Source organism: Lathyrus oleraceus, chromosome 7 (assembly GCF_024323335.1).
Source record: "Lathyrus oleraceus cultivar Zhongwan6 chromosome 7, CAAS_Psat_ZW6_1.0, whole genome shotgun sequence".
NCBI classification, from domain to species: Eukaryota; Viridiplantae; Streptophyta; class Magnoliopsida; order Fabales; family Fabaceae; genus Lathyrus; species Lathyrus oleraceus.
The window spans coordinates 311,422,313-311,436,864 of NC_066585.1; the positions used below are offsets into that span (position 1 = coordinate 311,422,313).

Genomic DNA, 14,552 nt, shown 5'->3' on the forward strand with positions numbered 1-14,552 from the left:
TTTCCATAATTTTCTCAAGGCTCGGTTTTGGTGGCACTGGTTGCATAGGTTGATTTGGTCTTGGGGCTTGGTAACCTGTTTGTCTCGGAGGTGCATTATTTTGGATAGGGTTATTGTTCTTATAGGAAAAGTTCGGGTGATTCCTCCATCCAGGGTTACAGGTATTCGAATATGGGTTCCCTTGGGTGTAGTTCACTTGCTCAGAGTGGGTTTCGTTTAATAGACTGCATTCTGCAGATTGGTGTCCTTTGGTTCCACATATCTCACAATCCAACGAAATTGCAGCTGCAGTATTCGGGTTTACGCATATATGCTCGACCTTAAGGGCTAATGCTTCCATTTTAGCTTGCATCATGTCTATAGAGATTAATTCATGTACTCCTCCTTCGACTTTCTTCTTCTCAACTGTCGCTCGTTCGACTCCCCATGATTGGTGGTTTTGAGCCATATCTTCGATGAGGGCACTAGCTTCAGGATAAGGTTTGTTCATCAGCGCACCGCCTGCGGCAGCGTCGATGGTCATCTTAGTGTTATAGTGAAGTCCATTATAGAAGGTCTGAATGATTAACCAATTTTCTAAACCATGATGTGGGCATGCTCTTAACAGCTCTTTATATCTCTCCCAAGCTTCGAACAGCGATTCTCCTTGGTTCTAGGTAAATCTGGTTATATGGTTTCGAAGAACGGCGGTCTTACTTGGGGGAAAGTATCTAGCAAGGAATAATCTTCTAAGGTTATCCCAAGTCGTAATGGAATTGGGTGGAAGGGAATCTAACCATGATAGAGCTTTATCTCTGAGGGAAAAAGGGAATAATCTTAAACGGATTGCCTCAGGAGAAGCTCCATTGGTTTTAAAAGTGTCTGCTAATTGGAGAAAGATTTTTAAATGTTGGTTTGGGTTCTCAGTAGTGAGACCTGCGAATTGTCTTTGTTGCACTAGTTGCAACAGGGAGTGTAAGTTCGAAATTATTAGCTGGGATAGTTGGGTTTACTATACTAGAACTAGGTTCTCCGTTGGATGGTTTGGCGAAATCCTTAAGAGGTCTTTGGTTTTGCTCTTCGGCCATAGCTCTCCTAATTCTATGGAAGAATAAGCGTGCGCGAGTGTAATGTTCAGGTTCCGCCAGAGGGTATACTAAGCTTCTGGTGCTGCGAGTTCTTGGCATTGACCGGCGGGTAATAACCTAAGTCTAAACGATATAACAACAGGGTATGAAATTTGAAAAAATTGGTCCCCGGCAACGGCGCCAAAAACTTGATGCATGCTTTTCGCAAGTATACGAACGCGTCAGAGTAGTATAAAAGATTGTCGAATCCACAGAGACCAAGTTTCAATCTATCATTATCTATTGTTACGGTGTTTATCTAAGATAAACGAAATAGGGGTTTTTAAGAGTGTACAATGAAAAGTAAAGTATTAAATTAAATTCAATTAATAAAGAAAGGCTCGAATGTAATTCACATAATCAATTAATAATCCAAGTACTTGCTAATAGAATTACTTATGGGCAGTGTTTCCTACTTTGAAAAGAACCAATTTAACAGGAACTTTCGCTTTCGCATATTCAGAATCGAGTTGTACTCCCTAATCAAACTCTCTTATTGTCACTTATAAAAAGGTGCGCATTGCGTTAGAGTAGTAAACCTATTTTTAAGAAATATAGTATCTTGACTAAGTTGAAAAGTATTTTGACCTGGATTTCTTAACCAAAAGAGGTTCTCATGAACCGGACTCTAAACTTATAAACGCGTCCGAAAATAGTTTTAAAATCACTTTTCTTTTTAAGTTAAAAACTCCTAATGAACTAAACAAAGCGCTTTCGCTGTATTTGAAATGGTTAAAAACAACTAAGTTTAAAAGGACGTTGGACGGTTTTCGATCTTACCCAACGGAAATTAAGTGCGGGAAAACTTAAGTTGAAAGTCAAAATAGCCCTTAAGTGTTTCTACGAACAATTGTACGGATTATCGGTTCAATTACGACCCTTACATTCTAACCTTTATAGATTTAGTTAGACATGGTAAAGTAAACGTGCATTTTAATTTAAATTAAAGTAGTGCGAGTGCGAGAAATAAATGAAAGTAGTGCGAGTGAGGAAAGTAAATAAAAGTAGTGCGAGTGCGAGAAATAAATGAAAGTAGTGCGAGTGCGAGAAATAAATAAAAGTAGTGCGAGTGCGAGAAATAAATAAAAGTAGTGCGAGTGCGAGAAATAAATAAAGTAAAGACAGTGCGGGAAAGTAAAGTAGATAAAGGTAAAGCAATAAAAACCTACTCCAATCGGAGGGTTGAATAAAGTGCGAAACGGAAATGAAAATGGAGGCAGAATTAGCTTCCTTCCAAAGTGCTCCAAACTCGATTACAGACTCGATTACACAGTTGTGGAAACACCCCAATGTTAAGCGATTACCACTTTTACAATACTGAATATATGCCTAAATATAACTAAGTTTGTTCTAAGTTTGGATGCTGAAACAAATGAAATCGAGTCTCTATTTATAGGCAAGGAAAATAGTGGAAATGACAAGGATGCCCTTCAGTTTGAAATTGGGAGGGAAAAACTTTCTTCTTGTGGCGCCCGCCACAACACCATGGCGCCCGCCATAAGGGTAAATTGTGGCGCCCAAGTGGAGATAGTGGGAAACGTGTCAGTTGAGGGAAGTTGAGCTATGACACGTCATGGTTGGACCCATGGCGCCAGCCACAGCGGGAGCCACAAGTGCAAAATGCTGATTTTTAGGTTTTTTAGCTCATTTTCTCGATCGGGCCGATTAGACTGAAAACCTGAAGACAAAGAAAAACATAGTAATAACATAAAAAAGTAATAATAAAAAACTAAAGTGCATGCGAAATCGGAGTCGAAAATACGGTGAATTTCAGTGTCATCAAGGGTTTCTACCCTAAGGAGTGCTATAATAATGTCTTCATGAATGTATGTTCCACAGATCAAGAGATTGGGGTTTCCCACATCACCTGATGAAAAGTCAAGCCATGAGGCTCATTAGGACACATCTTTCTTGATTAAGGTTTAGTGAAGCATAGCCTTCAATCCAGGTCTTTGAATCAATCAGGATGCTTTTTCAGCAAAGCCAAAGCTCCACGATCCCCATCATTAGGAAATTTGGGTTTTTAGAGGTCCCTGAGCCTTGGTGCCAGTCCAAGCCAAGTTATTGCACAAACATACCCTAGCTCCCCAGGCCAAGAATTTGGAATCCATAGCAATGAATGGTGTTTATGCATGAGTTATTAATGTATGCAACTGAACTCTAGTCAAATGATTGGATAAAGATATAAAAGAAAGTGGGGAGAAAAATTTTGGGGTGCAACAACTGCCCCTATTTAATCTTCTTGAACCCGAATACAGGAATTACGGCAACTTTTCAGGTATTCAAAGTGGAAGAGGATTAAAGACCGACGTATCCAAAATTTGCTTGAACGGGTGGTCACACTGTTTTCGAACAGGTCTTTGTATGTAAGGCATTATGGTAGAGGGTATGATATGCATGATGCATGATATATGCTTTACTTTCATGATGCATGCATGTTTTTATAGGTCATTTATGGGGGATATGGTTACTTATTATGATGGGAACTCTGACTCGTCATCAAAGATCGGAAGGTGAATGTTGTGGTATCCAGGTGGTAAGACTGTTGTCCGGGACTCCCATATCTGATGGAGAACACTAGGGCATAACAACCAACAGGGCAGTCATTTAGATGTCACAGGTGTTCCAGCAAGACAATTTTTGAACTACCAATCATCTTTTAAGTGCGTCGGGGTTTTACAATAATGCATAATGTTTTCCTTTTGTGTAACTTTTGTTATTCTCCTAAATTTTAAGGCATTATGCGAATAAGATAAATTAGTTATTTTACATACAAAATACAAAAGAAGAAGAAAAAGTACTTGATGAAATGAACTGAATTTTATTGATACGAAACTATACGCAAACACCCTTGATGACGGTGTATCCAAAATTGAAAAATAAATGAAATGGAAATGGGAAATAATTTTTGTATATTTTTTCCATTGATTACAACATTGGCCTTAGTATACTATAGAATATGAATCCTGAGACCTCGCTTTGACTGACGATGATTGGATTGATCATTGACCGCCTGATATCTAGCTTGTAGCGTAATGGGCTCAAGGATCATATTCAATGCCTTTATCCCTAATTTTTTCCTGGACATTTTTCATTCTTTTCGTCCATCGGGATGCTCCGTTTTTTCCTAAGTCGCCCTTTCGGGTTTTCGACTTAGCGAGATTTACTTTGTTCCCTAATTTTTGCATGGACAATTCATTTTTCGGTCCATCGGGATAGCCATTTTTTCCTAGATCAACCTTGTGAAGATTGACCCATTAGGCTTTCGTCATTTCTTTTTAGGCATAATATTTTTTTACTATGTCTGCATTCACTGAAGAGGGCAAGTCTTCCCCATGCATTATTGTGAGGATTAGAGCCCCAACTGAGAAGACCTTCTTGATGACGAAAGATCCCTCATAGTTGGGAGTCCATTTGCCTCGCGGGTCTGAGTGAATAGCAGAATACCTTTTGAGCACGAGTTCCCCTGCGCGGTACTCTTGAGGAAGAAATTTCTTATCGAAAGCTCGTTTGAGACGTCTTTGGTACAACTGGCCATGACAAACGGCCGTCAAACGCTTTTCTTCTATCAGATTCAGCTGATCATACCGTGATTGAACCCATTCAGCTTCATCGAGGTCATCCTCCATGATGACTCTGAGTAAAGGGATCTCGACTTCAATCGGTAGGACAGCCTCCATCCCATATACCAACAAGAATGGATTTTCCCTAGTGGATGTGCAGACCGAGGTTCTATAATCGTGCAGAGCAAAGGGCAACATCTCATGCCAGTCCTTGTATGTCTTGACCACTTCCTAGATGATTCTCTTGATATTCTTATTAGCTGCTTCTACGGTGTCGTTCATCTTGGGCTGATATGGTGAAGAGTTGTGGTGCTTGATCTTAAACTCTTCGAACAACTCCTTCATCATATTGTTGTTGAGATTACTGGCATTGTCAGTGATGATTTTGCTAGGTATCCCATAGCGGTAGATTATTTCTTTCTTGATGAACTGGGTAACCACTTGTCGAGTGACGTTGGCGTACGAAGCAGCTTCGACCCATTTTATGAAGTAGTCGATGGCGACCAGGATGAATCAATGACCATTGGAAGCTTTGGGCTCTATCATCCTAATCATCTAAATACCCCACATAGAAAAAGGCCATGGAGAAGTCAAAACATTCAACAGAGTCTGTGGCACAAAGATCTTGTCACCATATATCTGACATTTGTGACATTTTCTAACAAAGTTGTAACAACCAACCTCCATTGTCGTCCAGTAATACCCAACCCGAAGGATCTTCTTGGCCATAGCAGGACCTTTCGTATGTACACCCTCGCAGCCTTCATGTATAGATTTTATGATCGTACTAGCTTCGTGTCAATCCATGCATCTGAGCAGTACAAAATCATAATTTCGCTTGTATAACACATCACCGTTTAGGAAGAACTTGGAAGAGAGTCTTCTCAGAGCCTTCTTATCAGTAATGGATATACCCTCGGGATATTGTTGTTTCTCCATGAACGTCTTTATGTCATAGAACCAGGTCTTATCATCAGGATCTGCCCCAATTGCTAGACAATGTTTTGGTTCATCTAAGTGGTCAATATGGATGGTTGGTGCTTCATTCTTCCATTTGACTTTGAACATAGATGCCAACGTAGCTAGAGAATCTGCTAACTGATTTTCTTCCCTAGGAATATGATGAAAGGAGATTTCATCAAAATATGGTACCAGTTTCCTAATATGCTCCTTGTATGGTATCAACTTGCTATCCCGAGTCTCCCAATCACCTTTTACCTGACTTATTACCAGAGCTGAGTCACCGTATACCTGACTTAGATACATGCTTCATATTCTACCATATTATTGGTGCAGTCAAATCATAATCTAGCGGTAAATGGAAGGTGGAAACCGGTTGGAGAAGTGATAACAGCACCTATGTCATGGCTTCGAGCGTTGGAAGCACCGTCGAACACAAACGTCCATCGTGATCCTGGTTCGGGGCCTTCCTCAGGGATTATCTATGAGCCTGGCATAGTGAAGTATCTGATAAACATAATGTCTTCATTTGGAAAGTCAAACCTCAACGGCTGATAACCTTCGACAGGTAGGTGACCAAGGTAGTGAGACAGAACACTCCCCTTTATTGCTTTTTGGGTCACATACTGAATATCATATTCGGTCAACAACATTTGCCACCAGGAAATTCTACCAATAATAACAGGCTTTTCAAAGATATACTTTATCAAATCTATTTTGGATATCAATAAAGTGGTATGGCAGATCATATTGTCTCAGGTGTCGAGCAACTCAGGTCAAAGCACAACAAGTCTTCTCTAAAAGTGAGTATCTGGTCTCGCATTCAGTGAATTTCTTGCTGAGATACTAAATATAATGTTCCTTCTTGCCTGTGTCATCATGTTGACCCAAAACGTAACCCATAGATTCATCAAGTACTGTGAGGTACATAATGAGAGGCCTACCAGGAACCGGTGGTATCAGGATTGGTGGTTCTTGCAAGTACTTTTTTAATTTTTTGAATGTCGCTTGGAAATCGCCATTCCACATAATCGATTGATTATTTCTCAATAGTTTGAATATCGGTTCACAGGTAGTTGTTCAATGTGATACGAATCTCGAGATGTAGTTGAGTCAACCAAGGAAACCTCAGACTTCTTTTTCTATTCAGGGAGGCGGAATTTCCTGGATGCCTCAAACTTTGTTGGGATCAACCTCAATACCTTTCTGACTGACTATGGAACCCAAGATCTTACCAGATCGGACCCCAAAAGTGTATTTAGCTGGATTCAGACGCAACTTAATCTTTCAGAGTCTGACAAACAATTTCCTCAGGTTCACCAAGTGATCTTCTTCAGTTCTGGATTTGGCAATCATGTCGTCCATGTAAACCTCAATCTCTCCATGAATCATATCGTGAAAGAGGGTTACCATGGCACGCTGATATGTTGCTCCTATATTCTTCAAGCCGAATGGCATTACTTTGTAGCAGTAAGTTCCCCAAGGTATGATGAAAGTTGTCTTCTCCATATCTTCTGGCGACATCTTTACCTGATTGTACCCGGAGAACCCATCCATGAAATAAAAGACGGAAAACTGAGTTGTATTATCAACCAAAACATCAATATGAGGCAAAGGGAAGTCATCCTTCAAACTCGCTCTATTGAGGTCTCGGTAATCTACACACATTCTGACTTTACCATCCTTCTTCAGAACTGGGACGATGTTAGCAACCCACTGTGGGTACTCGGAAATGGCCAAAAAGCCAGCATCAAACTACTTTTTAACCTCTTCTTTGATCTTGAGTGCCATGTCGGGTCTAGTCCTTCTGAGTTTTTGCTTGACGGGAGGACATTCAGGCTTGAGTGGCAAGTGATGTTCAACGATACTGGTGTCTAACCCCGACATATCTTGATACGACTAAGCAAAGACGTCCATATACTTGTGCAATAACTCTACTAACTGGGAGTGTACATGCTTGGCAAGAGACGCCCCAACTTTCATTTCTTTTTTATCGATTTCAGAACCCAAATTAATGACATCCACTGGTTCTTTGTATGTCTGAATCTCTTTTTCTTCGTGATCAAGGAGTCGTGCTAGTCCGGCTGGTAATTCCCAATCTTCCTCACTATCGTCTTCAGCTTGGTTGATTGGAAATCCATATTTACAGTTGATTTTTTCCATATTGTAATCAATAGTTTTGTTTGCTCTGCATATGATGAGCTTATTTTAGTATGCTTTTTAAGAAAGTGGAAAAAAGAAAAAGAAATCTTTTGCCATTTTGTTGTTTTAGTGAAAAAGTAAAAATAACTGAAAGAAAAGGGAACACAAGTTTTGCATGCAGAAGTACCTTTTCTTTATTCACATAATATTTTTAAACATGGAGGCCCTTACAAGCTATCCCCTCGTCTCGGGCGGGGATGAGGGATCGAGAAAACAAAATGCATTATGTTTTTTCCGAGTACACTATGGGAATCACGGCAGCCGTCCAATTGGGAAACTTAAACCCTGGAGGACATCTGTGTATAGGCTAGGCGTCTTTGACTTGCTGCCACTAGATTCTCCAATGATTGCCATAGTATGATCATTTTGAAAGTCGGCGCTACTGAATTTGACCGGGTTGAATTGCTTCTTCTTTGGGCTCTCCTTGCATGATGTTAAGTGATAACCAATACCAAATTTGTCGCGCTTTTCTGCCACGTCAACAACTTTACCCCAACCAGGAAGCAAGCCTTTCTCCAATGTCTGTTTGGCACTTTTGACTGAAGATAGGACGGTGGCGGATGATTGATCATGAATGGCGGTAGTAGAACTGACTTCTTTAAATTCTAAACAGTGGAGCGGAATCTCAACAATCCCTTCATTTGTCTCAACATATCTGAATAACGAGAGTTCGTTAACCAATAGATCCTCTTCACCACATACAATTACCAGTTTATCATCAATCAAGAACTTCAGCCTTTGGTGCAACATAGAGGTGACTGCCCCAGCGACATGAATCCACGGTCTGCCCAACAAGCAACTGTAAGCTGGGTTGATATCCATGACTTGGAAGGTGATGCTGAACTGGTGAGGCCCCACACAGATGGGCAGATCAACTTCCCCAATAACCTGCCTTCGGGAACCATCAAAAGTTCGAACAATCAGTGCGCCGGTCCTCATCTAGGGCCCTTTAAACTGTAATTGACTTAATGTAGATTTTGGCAATACATTAAGCGAAGAACCAGTGTCAATGAGGACTCGAGATAGAAGAGAATCTATGCACATGAATGAAATGTGTAGTGCTTTATTATGGGCATTTCCTTCAGGAGGTAGTTCTGCTTCGTTAAATTCTAAATACCTACTGGCAATGATATTAGTAACCACGTCGTCAAACTGATCAACCGTGATATCTTGCATCACATGAGCGATGTTCAGAACTTTCAGGAATTCTTTGCGGTGAGCCTCAGAACTCAATAGCAAAGACAAAATGGACATTTTGGAGGGAGTCTGGTTCAACTGGTTGACGACTTTGAAGTCACTCTTCTTGATCAATTTGAGGAATTCTTGGCTTTCCTAAAAAATGATGCTCTTCTTGTGATCTTTAACTTTCTCATTCTCAACCATCGGCCCTTTACCTTTGGAAACTTCAGATTCTGTGGCTTTGTTGTCAATAACATTCGTCGTCACTAGAACAGTTGTCATGTTCGGAGGGGCTGGTACAGTTGCCCCTGCCTGCGGAGTCGGAATAGGAATGACCTTCTCCTTAGGCGAGATAACTGTGGGTGATGGAGACACCCTAGGAGTGTATTTTGGAGCGAATACATGGCCACTGCGAGTCATGGCTCCTGCTCCAGCGATGTTGACGATTTAAGTGTCAGGAATACAGATTTCTTTTCCTCCCAAATACGCGGTTGCCGCATAATTCCAAGGCACTGCCTTGGTATTCTGATACGAAAACGGACTGGGAACACAAAAATGACTTAGCTGAATCCTCTTGGGGGGAGCTTCGACCTTTTTATTCCTATACACAATGGTTATTGGTTTAAGTACTGCAACTTCCTCTACTGCCCTGGACTAGGAGAACTGTATCAAACCCTGATCCATCAACTCTTGTACACAACCCCTTAACTCGTCGCAATTGTCTGGATCATACTCACATACTACACAATCATCATGCATACCTACTAGAAACCCAAATTGCTCAAGTCTCTTAAATACAACTGACAGCGGAATCTTTACATCGTCGGCTCTCAGTATGGATTCAGCTGCTTCCTCTTCGACTAAGGCGTTAATTGCTGAACCACCATGATTTGGCAGGGGATTCGTCTTCACATTAGGTTTTTCCTTGGAGAAGGACAATATTTCTTGATCAATTAACTCTTGAATCATCTTCTTGAGAGCCCAGCAGTCCTTTGTGGAGTGTCCTATATACCCTACGTGGAAGGCGCATGAGGCATTAAGATTATGATTATGATGAAAGGGAGGAGAGGTTGCTGGTAGTTCCCTTGGCATAATAGCCCCTATGTGGATCAAATATGGCACCAGTTCTGCATACGGCACCGAAATCTTATCAATCTGGGGATGATTACCAAAATTGTTCCTATTATTCTGACCTTGACCTTGTCCTTTGTTGTCACGGTTGTACTGCTAGTTCTGATTTCTCTGAGCAGGTGTTGATTGTTGATTACCTTTCTGCAGTTGATACTAACAAGGCAGTTGTTGATACTGATTTACGGAGACATATGGATATGGATAGTACGACATAGGGGCCATCAGAAACTGATATTGGGGGTGGGCACCTACCTTCATAGCATTTGCTTCCACCTCCTTCTTCTTTGCGAAGCCCCCATGCGACCTCTTGTTCGTTGTCTACAGAGCGGTTGTATCTGTGATCTTCCCTGATTTTGGCCCGTTCTTTACACGTTCACCGATAGTTACCATATCTGCAAAGTTTGTAGACGAATTCCCAATCATCTTCTCATAATACAATCCTTGCAGCGTACCCATGAAGATATCCACAAGTTCATTATCTGACAATGCTAGTCGGGCCCTAGATGCCATCTCGCGCCAATGTTGAGCATACTCTTTAAAGGTTTCATTGGATCTTTGTGCTTGATTCTGTAACTGAATCCTCGTCGGAGCCATGTCAAGGTTATACTTATACTATTTTGAAAATGCCTCAGATAGGTCCCTCCATGACCGGATCTTAATATGTTCCAAACCCATGTACCAATCCAGGGAAGCTTCGGACAGACTGTCATGGAAGCAATGGATCAGCAGGTCATCATTGTCGATGTACGACACCATCTTCCTTCAATACATGGTGATATGACTACGAGGACAGCTTAGACCTTTGTATTTTGGGAGGTATGGCACCTTGAACTTCTGTGGAAGCACCACATTCGGAACTAGGCAAAGATCTCGAGCAGTGATACCAAAGGCTGAGAAACCCTCAATAGCCCTTATTATGTCGTCTAACAGCTGATAGCCCGCAGGTCTGGCCTGATCAACAACGGGAAGAGCGAACTGACTGGCTGGTCAAGAGGTTTCAGGAGCTATCACCTAAGAAGGCACATTCTGTGGGACGAATAGCATCTATGGTGGGTACGAGAAACCAGGAGGCATTGTCTGAGCGGAATGTACCATGTGAGGATATTGCTCTCCAGCCTGAGCATTGGGGGCCTGAGGTGCCCCTGGCTGTACATACTGGAGTATAGGATTGGTGGGTGCATAAGTCATCATGGGTACAGAAGTTGCCCCAAGGTAACTGAATGGAGCAGCTTGATTGGTGCTCGCAGGTTGAGCAACTTGAGTAGGAACTTGAAAGTCGAGGCGCGGGCCTCGGTATTCCCCTTCAGCGTCAGAAGTTTCATTGGGAACCTGACCTTTGTTGTCCTCAGGGTTGGAAACATCAACTGGAGGAGTCTGAATAGTAGGTACACCCCAAGGGAAAATAGTGATTCCAGCAGCAGCAGGGGCAGTGAGAGTCGGGTGAGGTAAGAAAGCACCCTCATTGGCAAAATGAGTGATCGGAAAAATAGCAAGTGTACTATTTTGCCTATTATAGTAATAACGAATAAATTCCCCGAATGTCGATCTCAAGGAATGCACGTCAATATCGAGTTCAAATTATCACTCAATTAAACAAAAAGTATGGTTTGGGTTTTTAGATTCAAAATTATAAAAATAAAGGCAAAGGCAAATAAGAAAGAAAATAAGGGTTTGCAAGGTAAGAGGAACAATGTCAGGGAAGGTGTATGATTTATCCCTGTAATAACTCTGAGTCACTATTGCATCAACAAATATCAATTACTACCAGTTCTCAAGGGTATTTTCTCCCAAGTCCTTGGTGAGAAAACCTTTAATCAATCTACCCTAAATTCTATGTCCATGGGTGAAATTCTGGTATCAAATATGAGATGTCGAAGGTAATGTCACGACACTAATATCTGAACAATACAAACAGGATAAAAGATAAAGAACAGTAATGCAAGAGACACAAGCAATTGTTAACCCAGTTCAGTGCAAACTCACCTACGTCTGGGGGCTACCAAGCCAGGAAGGAAATCCACTAAATAGAATCAGTTCAAAGACTCACAGTAAACAACTTCAAGTTACAGTCTTCTCACCTAATCTCTACCTGTGTGACTTCTACCTAAGAACTCTTAGATATGAGATCCCACTCACTCCCCCTCAATCACACCAGTGATATAAAACAAGAATTACAATGAAAAGAAAACACTCTTCAAAGACACACACTTGACCTTACTTAACAGCTTCAATCAAGTAGACACACACTCATGCTTAAAAGCTTAGAGTGACAAATTACAACTCAAAAATCAAACCAATTCAATCATCTATGGATGAATTGAATGACTTACAACTCACACAAGACTAAAACCCTTGTTCGCTCTCAATATTTCGTTCGTTATTTCTTGTGTATCAAATCAGGTTTTCCATGTCCTTTTTGTAAAAGCATTTGGCTGGGCTTGGACATCATAAAACCCTAAAACTATTTTCCATTCATATCTTCTCATGACAGTTGATTAGATCTCTTTGGAAAATAAGTTAATCTCATTGTAATTACTGATTGATAGCGTGTTCAATCATCTCATTAATCATACATAGATTAGCATTAAAAACGCAATCACATAATACATAACATTCAGACTGGATGTTCTGTATACAAATGTCATGACATCGGGTCTGACATCTCAGTAAAATCCGTCATAATCACACTTTAAACATACAATAGGTACATGTTATCTTATGTTAAGACAACACATATGACAACTTGTGAACACTCTAGGTTTTACCAAAAGTTGCTGCCAATACTTAGAACCAACAATGGGCAATTAAGGTGAAGTTAAGCTTTATTATATCAAGAACACTCTGGTTCATACAGGGTATCCCTAGTCCTAGGTGATATCTACTGCAGAGTAACCTTATTAAAACCTTACCAATGGCGGTCCAACCTAATTGATAACCATAGAACAATCTCGATTGATCCAAAAGAGAAAGCATTAAACATATCAAAAGGTTACCATAAAATTAATATTATAAATGCAAATCTAAACTCAAATTCGTTACAATTCTAAATTAGGAACACCCCCTAGCATTAGGGGGTTTAGCTACTCATATTGTTCAAAACGAATGCAAGATAAAAATTACACATTACAAGTATTTGGATGACTTCGATCTTCAATCACTTCCGCTCATGAAAACCTCCAGCTCTCCGAACTCCTTGCTCTCTGTAATACTTGATTGCTTGACAATACTGTGTTTTGCATCATTCTAAGATGATATTTTCTTTGGTAGAGGTTTCTCTTATATAGTGAAAATTCCAAGCAATAGGTGGACATGTCCAAAAATTTCTCTGCAAGCCCGATGACAAGGGAAAATTTTGGGCTTGGGATGACACGGCCCGTGTCAGCTGACACGGCTCTTGTCAGCTGACACGGGTGGCCATGTCAACTCACTGCTTCCTGTGACACGCGCATGGTGCTTTAACACGGGTGAGAATAAGGCATGACACGGGCCGTGTCAGCTGACACGATCGTCCATGTCAGGCTATTGTTTCTTTCTTTCATGCTCCTTCTGCCTAACACGGCCCGTGTCAGGTGACACGGGTGGCCGTCTCAGGCCTCCTGTACCGGGGTTTTTCCATTCATTTGCTTGCTGGAATTCCACACTGTCTCGCTCCGGGTTCCTCGGTTCTTCTACCTGGACCTGTTGGATAAAAACACAGACATCTCACGCGTAAAATCACGAAAATATAAGTAAAATATGACAATGAATGGAAATGCTTAAATATTATACGGGAAATAAAATTGCCTTAAAAAGTACCAAAATGCTTGCATAGTGTCTCAAAATTCTCGGTTTCTTGTCGGATCAATAACGAAAACTTAATGAAAATGGTGACTGATCACAACCCCAAACTTAGCTCATTGCTTGTCCTCAAGTAATGTTTCAGATGACACTGCGTGTCACTCCCCAAGATTCTTTATTCTTCCCAACACTATTGAGATCATTCGCTAATGTCTTCACTCTTCCTTCTATAGTTCCTACTTTTCCTTTAGAGTTTTCAGTCGCACTTCCACTTCGAAGCACCTTTTCACCAGTCAGCTTATATCACATTCTCACCAATTCTCTCAGGGTTAAGTGTTTTCACTCATAATTCAGAATATGCAATATCAACTCACAAGTTTGAATAGTCTCTACTTTCATATCACCTACACACAACACACACACTTTTTGAGGTCTTTCGGGTTGTAACGGGGCTTGGGTTATGGTGTGGATATTTTAAAAAAATGGGAAACAAGTGGTTTTTGGTTCAGAGTCAATGTTACCATTATTTTCACTGCGTTGGTTAGTTTTTCTTTAAAATTGTCTCTTTTTGTTTTTCGCTCGCTTTTTCTTTTCTATTCTTGTTTTTCAACCGAGTGGCCTTCTTTGGCTCGTG

General features: G+C 40.8%; 1 non-coding gene across 1 annotated transcript; it reads left to right on the forward strand.

The window, feature by feature from the left end:
- The first annotated feature begins 578 nt into the window (after nucleotides 1-578).
- LOC127109330 (small nucleolar RNA R71) lies at nucleotides 579-685 on the forward strand. The gene has a single exon (XR_007796644.1). It is a non-coding gene; the product is annotated as a small nucleolar RNA R71 (small nucleolar RNA).
- Nucleotides 686-14,552: the final 13,867 nt, after the last annotated feature.